At 44.8% G+C, this 12211-nt stretch overlaps 1 pseudogene; it reads right to left on the bottom strand.

Annotated features, from left to right (window-relative positions):
• Positions 1-1567: 1567 nt before the first annotated feature.
• LOC142849035 (small ribosomal subunit protein eS21 pseudogene) lies at positions 1568-1818 on the bottom strand (annotated as a pseudogene).
• Positions 1819-12211: the final 10393 nt, after the last annotated feature.

Raw genomic sequence — 12211 nt, 5'->3', positions numbered from 1 at the left:
TGGAAATGAAAGAGCTACTCTGGAGGTGGGGGAGAAGAAAAAAGCTGATGAGATGGTTCATTGCAAAACAGCACTGCCACCGAGACTGACAACGTGAGTTTGATCCCCAGAAACCACTTGGTGGAAGGAGAGGACAGGCCTGGAGGCCTCCACTAAGTAAATGAACATAAGAAACACTAAATAAATGAATATAAGAAACAAAACAAGACTGGGCTGATTATAGTGATGTTCATCTATAATCCTAGCCCTTAGAACGGTGAAGCAGGAGGATCAGGAGCTCAAGGTCATCCTCGACCACTTCGCAAGTTTGAGGTGTGTACAGGAAACGCTGTCTCAAAACAACAACAAAGCCTAAAGAAGATATATGGGAACTGCAACCCATGACCTGACAGAAAAAAAAAAATCCTACAGTGGATGAAACTTGACCCAGGGAGTAATTGCACTAGCGTTCGTTTCTTTCCCGCTTCCTCCTTGATCTACACTGAGCCACGTCCGTCAAAGAAACTAGGAAGCTCCCTATGTTACAGCAGTTGTCCCCTAAAGACTGCCGTGAGTGTTCCTATTCCCACACACTGTGACTCTTTAGTCAAAGAACTTAAGACACCAAGTTTATATTTACTGGATGATGGAAAGCAGAGCAGACATAGTTAACCAACAGCACAAGAGTAAACAGTTTCATTTACCCCTCAAAATAGAGCGAAAACAGCCAGGCTGGGGTAGGCCATCCACATCACTCGGGCCAAATTGCTCTTGTGATTACCATGTTACTGCCGCACAAACCCCCATCCTCCTACAGAGCCAGACTGTCAGAGGTGAGCCGTGCCCTATACTGTCCGGATTGTCAACTACTCTGGTTGTCGCTGCGCTCAAGCTGAGCCACGACTCAGCTTGACAGACAATAACAATAACAACAACAACAGAGCCCTGCCTGGTAAATGATTGTTTTTACACACAGAGCAGATCAGTTTGGTAGACAGTTTCCACAACATCCAGCATGCCACAGACGTGTTCTCCAGTCTTACCCCATTAGATCCAAGTGTGCCCTGAGGGCATGCAATCCTTCTCCAGGCCACTGCGGTCTTACACAAACATCGTGATTAGTACCATGCTTGTTCCTATTAGCGTCAGCAAAGAAGAATGAGACCGGCAGGGGGGAAACCCACAGAGTCCCAAGCAGAGAAATTAAAGTTGATATGTTTTTTAATTGATAGATAATTGTACATCTTTACGGGATACATATGATACTACAGAACATTTATATATTGGATAATGATTCAATTAGGATATTAATCATCTCAAACATCACTGAGTTGGCATCTTCCTTTTTTCTTTTTCCCCCGTTTGGCTACTTAAGACAGGGTGTTCTGTAGCCCAGGCTGACCTCAAACTCAAATTCCTGATCCTCCAGCTCCTGTCTCCCAAGTACTGAGATCACAGCAACATTAAACCTTACTCAATGTTTGTTTCCCTGCTTGATTGTTTGTTTTTTTGGTTTAGTTGTTGTTGTTTTACTTTGTTTTTACTTTCTTGCTTTTAATTATGACAAACATTCTCTGTTCTCTTCTGGTCACAACTTTTTTGAGACAATTCCATGAGCATTAGCCAATCGGAGAATAGAATCTTCTGGCTCTCCCATCCTGTGAATGGCCCCACAGATAGCAGAGGTTTCAAACTGGTCATTAACCCGCCTGTAACCTTGCCAACCTCAAGTGCATTTGTCTGGAAGGACGTGTGGTCCTTGATGCCCATGAGGCTGCTGCTCTCAGAGCATTTCCGCAGCACAGGCAGGTGGAAGAACTTGCCCGTATGGCTGTGCATGAGGACAAGCCTGCTCACGCCAGGACCATCGCAAGTGCAGAAAGATGGTCTGTTTGCTTGTTTTAAACCTGGAGGGTTTGCTGTGTTTTGACAGGGTGTCTCACTATATATCCTAGGCTGACCTTAAACTCAAAATTCTCCTGCCTTTGTGCCCCCTGACTCGCCCAGCACAGAGTCTATTAGTTTTCACTACATGAATTTTACACATAACAATGAAAAACTTGGAGAACACAAGTAAGTGAAGGAGGGAATATATTACCAGGCAAGCCCAGGAATTCATCTATCTCGACATGATTTATTTCAAAGTTGACAAGACACGGTTGCCCATAATGACCTCCAAGTACATAAATGCAAAAGAGAATAAATGAATCAGGGAAAGAATCTCACCATGAACCTACTTCTGAAGAACACCTGAATCTGGTAGAGCAGACCTCACTCAAGTTTCACAATGGAATTTTACACAGCTGTTTAAAAAAAATGAAATTCATAGGTTAATGGATGGAATTGGAAAATTGTACTGAGGGAGATAAACTAGACCCAGAAGGGTAAATGCCACAGGTTCTCCCTTATTTATGGTTCCTAAATCCAAAGCTTTAGATTTGAGAATATAACCTGGAATAACCATAGAAACCAATAAAGTAGAAAACCTTGCGGGGTGGGGGGACATGTGAGAGGGAGGAACGGTAGGACACTGGTGTTATGAAGAAATGGGGAGAATGGGGGAAAGACCTAACTGGATGGCTAATACAGAGGGAGAGGGAGCTGGGCGATGGGGGAAATAACACTAAGGGTATTTGAAAGACACAGGGAAGCATATTGTTTGATACATTTATTTTAAAATACACACATAGATAGGTAAATAGACAGAAGAAAGGAAGAAAGAAAGAAAGAGATACATACATCCATATATACATACGTAGACTGACATATAGAGTTTTCATGCAGTTACCCAAAACAACAAAATAATGATCTCCTACACCCAGGAGCCACAGACTAACAAAAACCCAGTGTAAGGCCAGTGATATCTCCCTTCATCAAATAAACCTCTTTCTGCAGCAGATAGACAATATTCTAGAGATCTAGAGCCTATCAAAATGCAGAGAATAAATAACCGTGGGGTGCCCAGCCCCAAACAGGGCATCTATAACACAACATCTAAGGCTCAGGGAACATCAAGGAAGAGGAGGCTGGAAGAATGTAGGAGCCTGAGCCCCTCTGCTCAGTGATGCCCTTAGGGCGACTGCTGCTCCCAGAAACTCTCAACACATGGCCACCTGCATAAGGTCTACAAAGACCACACCAATGGACAGACACACCAACATGGATGGAGAAAATTTCACAAGCCTTCATCCCCAGATGAAGAGCTCCAAACAGTGAAGGCTGCTGAGAGAGGAAACTAGTTTCTGTTGGAGTTTTTGTTGTCGTTGTTTTTATGGGCAGTTGAAGTGTCCCCCCCCCCCTTTTCTAATAAAGATACACACACCTCCTGGTCCTAAGAGGTCAATCACAATCACGTACAAATAAAGGCAACACAAATCGAATTCAATAGAGGTTAGGGTATATCAAAAATAAATACAGAAGAAGCGATCATGAATTTAAGGGGGGGGTGGTAAGGGACACAGGAGTTGGGGGAGATTTAAAAAGATGAAAATACAATATACTTCTGTGTGAAATCTTCAAATAAAAGTAAAACTAGGGTTCCTTGCTCCTCTCCAGTGACTTCTACCCTGTGACATGGGTCCCTGCAGAGTAATCACAAGGACATTCCAAATCCACACTCATGCCAAGTAGCTGCCAGTGATGAGATAATTAAAAGTATAATGACCATCACATAAGGCTCATTAAGTTCTTTGCTACTAACAAGGGGTCCTCACCCTCATAAAGAATGAGGGCCATTACTCTAGACTATGTTGGGTGCCTAAGATTTTACTACATTTCATTTATTTACTTTTATTCTTTTGAGGGGTGTTTGTGTGTGCATGCACGTGCATGTGTGTGTGTGTGTGTGTGTGTGTGTGTGTGTACCCCACGGTAGACCTGGGAATTGAGCTGTGGTCATCAGGCCATCAGCACATCTCTTTACCCTCTGAGTCATCTTGCTGCCCTGACTTCTGATACTTTAGTGTCAAGTTAGTTCCCATCTAGGCCTTCAGAGGATGTGGCCATAATCACTCTTGGGATGGCTTTGAACATCTGAATTTTCATTGCAAAGCCTGTAGTGTAGACTGTGTGAATCAGCTGAAGTCTCAGCCACACCACTGGAAACTGTGTATCTATTTATCTACAGTAGGTTTCACTCACAGGAAATGTCTCAAACGGAGCATGACAGCCTGTACTTGTAATGTCAGCTGTGATGAGGTTGAGACATGAGAATACCACAAGTTTGAAGATATCCTGGGTTACTGATAATCACCAAGTCTAACCTTGGCTACATAACAAGACCTGAGCTCATAAAAGAAAAGAGAAAAGGGCTTTCGAGATGGCTCAGTGGGTAAAGGCACTTACTGCCAAAACTGACTGCTTGAATTCAGTCCTTTGGATCCACTTGGTGGAAAGAGAGAACCAACATTTACAATTTGTCCTCTAACTTCCGCACTCTAACCAACCATGGTATGTGCACAGACAGACAGACAGACACACACACACACACACACACAAACACACACACACTCACCAAGTAAATGTTAAAAAAAAAGTTAAAAAATATAAAGAGTTGCGCATGCTTCAAATGGTAACACATGCCTTTGATCTCAGCACTGAGGAGGCAGAGGCTGATGGATCTCTTTGAGTTCTAGGCCAGCCTGGGCTACATAGTAAGCAAAACCAAAGCAAAGCAAAAGGGTTGCAAAGAAGCATTCAGTGAGTTTCTTTTTAAATTTGTTTGTTTATTTGCTTGTTTGTTTTTCCAGACAAGGTTTTTCTGTGTAGCCCAGGCTGTCCTGGAACTTACTCTGTAGATCAGGCTGGCCTCAAACTCATGGAGATCTACCTGCCTCTGCCTCCTGAGTGCAAAACCCAATCTCCAGAACCCAGCGAAAGGTGGAAGGAAAGAAGTGACTCCACTGACCACTACATACACACTCCGGCACGCATTTGTCCAATACATCATACAGACACAAAAGAAACAAATAAGTACGTCTTTAAAAATGCATATCCTGGCAGGCAGTGATGGTGCACACCTTTAACCTTTAATCCTGCACTTGGAAGGCAGAGGTAGGCAGATCTCTGTGAGTTCGACATCAGGAATGAGTTCTTGGACAAGAACCAAAGCTACACAGAGAAACCCTGTCTCGAAAAACAAAACAACAACAACAACAAAATACATATCCTGTTTTCTGCTGATTTCATTCTCAGAAGATGAACAAACCCAGCCAAACCTGCATTTTAATCCCAGCTCTGTTGTGAAATATTCCTTACCCTGTATAAAGATGTGGCACTGTGATTGGTTTACTAAAGAGCTGGTGGCCAATAGCTAGGCAGGAAGAGGTTAGGTGGGATTTCTGGGGACAATGAGGTCTTCGGGAAGAAGAAAGGCAATGTTGCCAGCCAGACACAGAGGAAGCAGGACATGCAAGAGGAGAGGTAAAAGCCATGTGCTACATGACAGCACATAGGTTTATAGATTAATGGGCTATTCTGCCAGGCAGTGGTGGAGCACACCTTTAATCCCTGCACTTGGGAGGCAGAGGCAGGCGGATCTCTGTGAGTTCAAGACCAGTCTGGTCTACAGAGCAAGTTCCAGGACAGGTTCCATAGCTACTGAGAAACCCTGTCTGGAAAAACCAAAAAAAGGAGGAGGAGGAAGAGAAGGAGAAGCTAAGGTCGAACTTTCATAATTAATACTAAGTCTCTATGTCATTTTTTTCGTGAGCCGGCAACCCAAAGAAAAACCTGCCTACACAGCTCATTTCTCTGAACCTTAGTTTCCTGGTCTCTAAAGTAAAGATCCTATGTCTCATACATAAACTACTGCACATGGGCTTGACCAAGGGCTGGGCCAATAGCGCTTGGAGCTGCTGTTTCTTGTTATCTACCAGAACTCTTATTATTAAAGACCACAGAGGAAGTCCACCAGTGAGGAGCTGTGAAGGCAAATGATTAAGGGTATATCTTGTAGAAGTGCTAAGTCAGGTCAGGTCTGGACTTCTTATCTAAGCCAATTAAAGTAATCAGCAAAGGACTGTGGTGAGGGCTTTGGTCTGTGAGCAGGAAGTCATAATTTGACCAGGATGGCTTAGTTCAAAATAAAAAACAAAATAAAAATTTTAGTGAACATTCTTTCAAGAGAACAAGGGAAACCCAGGTAATCTTAACACAGCTCCTTCTCTCTCTCTCTCTCTCTCTCTCTCTCTCTCTCTCTCTCTCTCTCTCTCACACACACACACACACACACACACACACACACAAACACACACACAGCCTTTCAAGCATCCTTGAAGTCAATAAAATTGTGACCCTGATACATTAAGAAAAATGCCCTTGAGCAGCCAAGAGTGAAAATAGACATGACTACACAATAAATTAGGATCTCCTTCCTTCTCCTACCTCCTCCATGCTTGGATTTTTGCAAAGGGGTAAAAATAAATACAGCCCGGCTGGAGGCTATGGCATAATCAGGGCCTCGCTCCCCGATATCAGTACACACACACACACACACACACACACACACCTCCCCCAGATGACTCTGGGCCCTTGCATCAGGGGCACTGGATAAACATGAGCTGATCCAGATGGAATGAGCAGATGTCTCCGGGCCCGTGCCTAGCCTGCACGGGACAGTCATTGAGTGAGTAGGAGGCCCCAAGAAGAACAGACACTCCTTCTTCCTACCCACCCCGGATCCCATGAATGATGACATTGGAGGTGGGAAGAAGTGCTCATTCCTCCCTTTGGTGACACTCCCACCCCACCCCCACCCCACCCCCACCTTTCCCTATATTGTGACTATTTGGGTTTGAATGAGAAATGTTCCCACCAGCTCTCATATTTAACACTTGGTATCATTGATGGTACTTTTTAAAAAGATGGTGGAAGTATTAAGAGGTCAGACCTAAATGGGGGGAGTTGTTTCTAGGGGCATGCCTTTGAACGATATCCCTGGTCCTCGGTCCTTCCTTGCTCCCTGTTTCTTGTCTACTGTGAGGTTAAAAAAAAAAAATCCCACCACACATTCCAACTACCATGATGTTCCACCCAAGCACATGGAGCCAAGAGACCATGGACTGGACCCTCTACAAAGGTGAGGCAAAACAGCTATACACACAGAGAAACACACACACACAGACACACACATACACAGACACACACACAGATCACCTTGGACAGTTTGTTCAGGTATTCTAGTGACAACAATGCAAAGCAGTTAGCTCAACAACCTTCAAATCTTGACAAATATTAAAGCCAAAGCAGGCTGACGTTCACGGGCCACAGATGAGAAAACTAAAACACCCCTTTTCTTAAAACACAGAAACAAAATGTGTATGTGCCATCTTGCCAGCTCCAAAACCTCCTTCCTGCCCTCTCTCCCTCCTCCACCTCTCTCCCTCTTCCTGGCCCCCTCTCTGTCATTGGTACTACAATCTAGCAAGTGTTACATCCTCAGCCATGCATACATATATATCTTTTCATTTTAAACCAGAGTCTCACGTTTCTAAGCTGGCTTTGAGCATGTGGTCCTCCTGCTTCAGCCTCCTGAGCTGCTGGTCTCACAGGCCTGTGCACCAGGCCCAGCAGAAACAGCCTTTTAATGATTCAAACAATCTCAACTACTAGTTCCCTTAAGGGAGCAAAAACAGACTCCGGGTCTCCTTTCCAGACCAGTCTTCCTCTGTTATAATCTGTCCTTCTCACTATATGGCCAAAAACCATTCGTCTAACTAGCCTATATATAATGTAGCCAAGAATTGGGTGGGCATCTGAAATAATGAGATTCTTCTAGAGTAGTAACAAAATCTCTCTCTGAACTTTCCAGGAGGAGGAGGAGGAGAGAGAGAGAAAAAGAGGGAGACAAAAAGGAAGGGAAGGACAGAGGAAGAAAGTGAGGGGGGAAGGGAGGGAGGGAGGGAGGGAGGGAGGGAGGGAGGGAGGAAGGAAGGAAGGAAGGAAGGAAGGAAGGAAGGAAGGAAGGAAGGAAGGAAGGAAAAATGACTCTGAGAGGGGCCTGCTCATCAGCTTCAAACATCTGCACTTATGATGTATCAAGTTAGGTACCAGATGCCAGAAAAGGAAGAAATGAATTAGACATCTCTTGGAGGTTCTCCTCAATTAAACTCTATTCCATCAAAAATGGATAAACAGAAAGGAGACTCGGACCATAAATGAACATGGAATAAACACAGATAACAAGGAGACAAGATTAAATATTTAGATTATATATTGGCCAGGGGTTAAGTGGGTTAGTGAAGTGATGAGTTGGGCAGAGTTATGGGATTTCCATGTTTAGACAGAGTGGATTAGGTTTTGCAGCACATGGAATGCCGAGTTGAAACTGCTGTGGTCAGCACTGACACCCCATATTCATCACTGGGGGTGCCTTTCTGTCAAAGGGCAGAAAGAACAGGACCTCAATGTCTTCCTCATCTTTATGACACACTGGTGAGTCAGAAAGCCAGCCCTGTAATTCTCAGACTCCTGATGAGGAAACAGATGCAGGACAGGGAGGGGAAGGTCAAGAGACACTAAAATCCAGTCCGGGCTCCTCTTCCACACCAGTCGAAATGACTCCCTGGAGCATTTGGGCAAGCCAAACAGGCACCAACATGGCGAGTCATTGTACCACAACCCTTTTGATCTCTTCTCAAAGGCAGAGAAACTGTGAGTTACCGTGTCATTATTGCCCTCAAGCGCACAGCTCAGATCCTCTCTAGAGCGTAAGTTTCCTAAGGGCAGGGACCAGCTTAAATGGCCCCACGCACTCTGCAACGTAGCCAGAAGCTCTGAAGAGACACACACGTGTTCCTTTCTTTGGCCTAGAGAACAGAGAACTGGGGAGAAGGGCGGCTGCACTGTAGCCAGATGTGGTTCTCACTGCCTGTGAACTTCCTGTCCTGTCTACCTACCTCCCCCAGGAAGCTTCTGAAACAAGTCGCTGCGAGGACAGTGATTCACGTAGATGCCCCTGAGATCATCTGCTTGACAAGATCCCGGGAACAAAGAGGTGCATTCACCAGGACCCGGGAGAAGGGCCTGGACACCTCCATCTTAGCTTTTCTAGAGAGGAGACTGCCACAGTCACAGTTTCGTGGGACTCCCACAGATGATACTTACGAGACGAGAATAATAAGAGGCCCCAGCTTGCTTCCCGTTCCAAACTTGCCCTTGCTCCTCCTTCCTTCTAACGTCTCCCAAGCAAGACACTCTTTGTCTCTTTGTCTCTGTCCCAGCTCCTCTCTCTAGGATCTCATGGATCTCAGGATAATCTTGAATTCACTGTGGTTCACAGGATGACCTCAAACTTCTTTTTGTTGTCTGTTGTTGTTGTTGTTTGCTTTTCTGTTTTTTTTTTTTTTTTCTAGAGAGGGTTTCTTGGTGTAACAGTTCTGACTGTCTTGGAATTTGTAGACCAGGCTGGCCTTGAACTCACTGATATTCGCCTTCCTCTGTCTCCCAAAGTGCTGGGATTAAAGGTGTGTGCCACCACCGGGCAACCTCAAACTTCTGATCCTCCTGCCTACGCCTCCCCTGTGCAATTAGCTAACTTACTTCAGTGCTTAAATAATGCCATTTCTTACTTCTGTGTGCCCATGAGTACTTTCAGAGGTCTAAAGAGAACAGCAGATCTCTTGGAGCAGGAGTTGTAAACTGTCCATTGTAGGTGCAAGTATTCTTCCTTCCTTCCTCTTTTTTTTCTTTTCTTTTTTTTTTCTGGTTGGTTGGTTAGTTAGTTGATTGGTTTTGGTTTTTATTTTTTTGTTTTTTTGTGTTTTTGAGGCAGGGCTTTGTAGTCCTGGCTGTCCTGGAACTCACTCTGTAGACCAGGCTGGCCTCAAACTCACAGAGATCCACCTGCCTCTGCCTCCTGAGTGCTGGGATTAAAGGTGTGCACCACCAGTGCCAGGCCAAGCTTGGGAGCTCTTGATCCTCCTTTCTCTACCTCCTCCAATACAAGGATTACAGGCAAGTTACACAATGCCAGGCTCTAATGCAACCATTATTAACAGGAGACAAATTGAAATACTAAACAAACTACCTGACAATCTAAATATTTGTCTCCCAGCCATGAAAAAAGAGAATTGTCTTAGTTTCAAAAGTGTATCCCAATAAGCATAGTCCCACCTGTTTACAATCCCAGCACTTGAAAGAAGGGGGCAGAACAATCAGGAGTTCAGGGTCATCCTCAGACACGTGGAGTCAAAGGTTAAGCTGGAATATACTAAACCCTGCCTCAAAACCAAACAAACATCTGGGCAAGGAGGCATGTGCCCTTAATCCTAGCAGTCTTAAAGCAAGGCAAGCAAGCAAGATCTTGGTGAGTTCAAACCCACACTGGTCTACCCAGAAAAACCGTGTCCTAAAAGCAAAACAAAAAAAAATGTTTTATTTATATGAAAAACAAACAAAAGGCATATTTCAGCTCTTTGCTTTGTTTCCTTGTAGGTATTTTGTACAGTAAAGGGTTGTAGTTTAGATATGAAATGTCTGCCAGGCTCATGTGTTTGAGCACCTGGTTTCCACCTGGTGGGACAATTTGAGAAGGCTGTGGAAACTTTGGAAAGTGGAGCCTAACTGGAGAAAATAAGCCCCTAGAGGGCTGGGCCTTATGGCTTAGAGCCTGCCTCTAGCTATAGTCTAGCTCTTCTTGTTGGCCTATTGAGATATGAAGACTTCTAACCCCCACGTGAGACACTCCCCAGCCCACACCCTGCCACGGTGGAGTGTAGTCTTCTAAACCATGAAGCCAAATGAACCCTCCCTTACATTGTTTCCATCAATAACTCAGTCACAGTACCAAGGAAAGTAGCTAACTCAGAATGGGATTGGGGCTCACCATATAGACCAGGCTGGCTTTGAACCCCAGACCCTCCTCCTTCTGTCTCCACAGCACTAGTGCTGTTCCAGAGGTTTCTTTCCACACCCAGCACAATCCCAGTGCTTTCGACTCCAGTTGAGTTGCTCCTTATCTTCTTCTGCTAAGATAAAGGGAGAGACCACACCTCTCCTGGCTAAGAACACACTGTTCGCCTCTAACCAGAAGCTCGACAGAGACAAATATTGCAAATGGTTACCAGGTGTGTGCAAATAGGCTCGTGACCTTTACCCACCCTCCTGTTGGGCGAGGTCATCCTCATCCTACTCCAAATCACTTCTGATAGGGCTCCTGGACCATCTGTTCACCCACTTCCCCTGCAGTACCTGCCTGGTCAGTCACCTGCACTTCCTCAGAGAGACATATGTCTTCTGCCCTCCCTGGCCACGTCCCCAACTGATTCTCCCAGAGCACTAACCGGTCCATCCTGGTGAAAATCCTCAGAATAAATGTGTCCATTACAGCTTCCCTCGTGTGCTCTTTGTTCAGTAAATGATGACTTAACTCAGAGCCCTGAAGTTCTAAGGGAGTCTCAATCCTTGAAAGACTGGCTTATATATGGCCCTCTCAGTGAGACAACAACAACAACAAAAAAAAAACCTGTTCGACCGAAATGACTTTAGCCTTCACTGGCAATGTGAAGGAGATATTTAAAGGCGTAGGTGTGGGGAGGTCCTGAAACAGTTAAAATATTCCTTGAAAATACGAACCGGCAGACTGAACTCATTACTTCGGAGTCTCTTTCTTTCAAAGGCAGAGAGACAGTTTTCACTCCCTGGGTTATGTGCTTTAAGCGTGGTTCTGACATCTGTTCTCTAAACACAAAAGAAAGCGTGCTTTTAACTCCAAACATAGGTAAAGTATGAAAACACAGCCCTGTCTTCCCCAGCTAGGGACAGGCTAGGCGACAAGGATTTGCATGACTAAATTTCTGCTCTGCTGACATATGCAAAATTCAGGAGCAATCAAATCACTCTTAGCTTGACAAGGTTGAAATGAGAGAGAGACAGAGTTTTTACCTTGGGCCTGAAACCTGTGGCCTCCCCTGAACACTCCACCTGAGCCAACTGAACGAAAGATCTAGCTGAATGTTGGGTCTCTTATTTTAAGACTAGTGGAGATAGCAGAGATTAGACCAAGGTGATGTGTGTACAGTTCACCTGAGACCTCAGAGTACAGGGACTTATTGGACATAGTACAGGTACAAAAGGTACTGTCCAGTTTGTACACACAGCTACCTAGTACAAACGGCTGTGTCTGTTACCGTTCCTCCTCCTCTTCCTTGTCTTCAAGGCTGGGCCTTCCACATGACAGGCAAGCACTCAGACACATGCCACAGTCCACAGGGTGACTTTTTAAATTCAATCC

Source organism: Microtus pennsylvanicus, chromosome 4 (genome assembly GCF_037038515.1).
Source record: "Microtus pennsylvanicus isolate mMicPen1 chromosome 4, mMicPen1.hap1, whole genome shotgun sequence".
In the NCBI taxonomy this organism is placed as follows: Eukaryota; Metazoa; Chordata; class Mammalia; order Rodentia; family Cricetidae; genus Microtus; species Microtus pennsylvanicus.
The sequence above is the reverse complement of the archived record's forward strand: the minus strand, read 5'-3'. Positions and strand labels throughout refer to the sequence as shown.